The sequence below is a fragment of the Egretta garzetta genome, unplaced genomic scaffold, assembly GCF_000687185.1.
Source record: "Egretta garzetta isolate BGI_Z169 unplaced genomic scaffold, ASM68718v1 scaffold143, whole genome shotgun sequence".
Classification (NCBI taxonomy): Eukaryota; Metazoa; Chordata; class Aves; order Pelecaniformes; family Ardeidae; genus Egretta; species Egretta garzetta.
The window spans coordinates 223353-225278 of record NW_009259310.1 but is presented as its reverse complement, the minus strand read 5'-3'; the positions used below and the strand labels follow the sequence as shown (position 1 = coordinate 225278).

Below are 1926 nucleotides of genomic sequence, written 5' to 3'. Positions count from 1 at the left end.
GGAGGTCGGCCTCTTCTCCCTGGTAACAGATGATAGGACGAGGGGGAATGGTTTGAAGCTGTGCCAGGGCAGGTTTAGGCTAGACATTAGGAAAAACTTCTTCACCGAAAGGGTTGTCAGGCTCTGGAATGGGCTGCCCAGGGAGGTGGTCGAGTCCTCATCCCTGGAAGTATTTAAAAGAAGGATAGATGAGGTACTTAGGGCCATGGTTTAGTGGTGGGGTGTCAGGGTTAGGTTAAAGGTTGGACTCGATGATCTTAAAGGTCTTTTCCAACCAAAGTGATTCTATAATTCTATGATTCTATGCTTTTCCTCTTTCGCTGCTTTAGTTTTCTGATGTGCAATAAGAAGCTATTCAAGTAGGAGTTTCGAGGAAAGTACAAAGCTGCTTTCATTGGCAGCTCTCTCATATGTAGGGCTCTGAGGGTCTCAAAAGCAGGAAAGAAATGCAGTGTGATTTATTTTTTCTAGGGCTGGTCTAAGGCATTGCCCAAAGGGACCCTCTGAGCAACCTCTTTCTCTCTTGGCCCTTGAAAAGCTTCATGCACATGAGGAAGCACAGTTCCATTCCCTGTCTTTCTGCAACTTTCCAGTACCAGATTTTCATCTTTATTTCTCCACTTGAGGCTGACACCAGATCTTTACCCTTCATCACTCATTAGTATGAAATGAGAATACCTTGGAGACCCCTCTGCACTTCCCTGATTCTCACAATGACCCGGGACAAAACTGGACACTTTGCATGATTCAGAGTGGACCAAGGGCTGCTACAGGTTGGGGCCTGTGGTCTTGGAAGAGGCCTTCTGAGCCCAATACCTTTGCCCATCTCTCCCACCCTCTTTTGGGTATGGGTCTACCCTTGCTTTTCAGTCATTTCTTCTCTAGACCCAGCTGGACGTTACATTGCGCCGTGGACAGGACCTCCTCCCAGTGCTCACCGGCTCCGCAGGCCCAGGCAGTGTTTGTGAACTGTGCTGGTATCCAACTGGGATGTGCAGCCTCACCTGGAAGCTCGGTGCCGCTCAGCATCTCCACTGAAACTCAGTATTGGCTCTTCCAAAAGTTTTTCATATTTTCCAGATTCCAGCTGCTCCCTGTACTCTGTCCTGGGAGTAAGGGCAGTCACAGTCTCCAGGCACAGGTGACTCATAGCATCTCTTATATTTACACCTGTACAATTACAGTTATTAACCAGCTACATCTGATTAGAGACCCACGGTCTGTGGTTACAAAGTCCCATTGGGTGCGGGTGTCAGAGCCTTGGCTTCCTTCCTGCTCAAGTAGAGAGGCAGAGTTATTCCAGCAATAACATCGACCATCAGGTTGCATTCCTTCAGAAAGGAAGCAGCAGTTCATGTTGCTCCCAAGGCAGTTTGTTTTGTGACCCTGGTTACAATAAACCTTTCTCTCCTTCCAGCCCAGCTAGGTCTTGCATGCAGCTCTTCGTTCTCCTCACCTGGGCCGGTAACCGTATCCGTAAAGTGACCATCACAGAGAGCAATGGGTGACGGCTTGGGACTCCAAGTGCTACTCTTAAGCCAGCTCACACTGTGTCTAAACTGTTTTTCCCTTAAAACAAACAAACAAACCCCCACAAACCTCAAAATGAGAGAAACAACCCTGGGGGAGAATCATTTTGTTGGAAAAGATCTTTAAGATCATTCACCCCAGCTGTACCTGTCCACCACTAAACCCTGGCCCTAAGCACCTCATCTGCCAGGCTTTTAAATACCCCCAGGGGTGGGGACTCGACCCCTTCCCTGAGCAGCCCCTTCCAGGGCTTGACAGCCCTTTCGGGGAAGGCATTTTTCCCAATGTCCAACCTAAATCTGCCCCGGCACAACTTGAGCTTGTTTCCTCTCATCCCATTGCTCGTTCCCTGGGAGCAGAGCCTGACCCCCCCCTGGTACCCCCTCCTGTCAGGCA

At 49.4% G+C, this 1926-nt stretch overlaps 1 protein-coding gene across 1 annotated transcript in view; it reads left to right on the top strand.

The window, feature by feature from the left end:
• LOC104123972 (dual specificity testis-specific protein kinase 2-like) overlaps positions 1-1926 on the top strand; it is a 17233-nt gene that overhangs the window by 3473 nt on the left and 11834 nt on the right. The gene's annotated exons all lie outside the window — the stretch shown is intronic.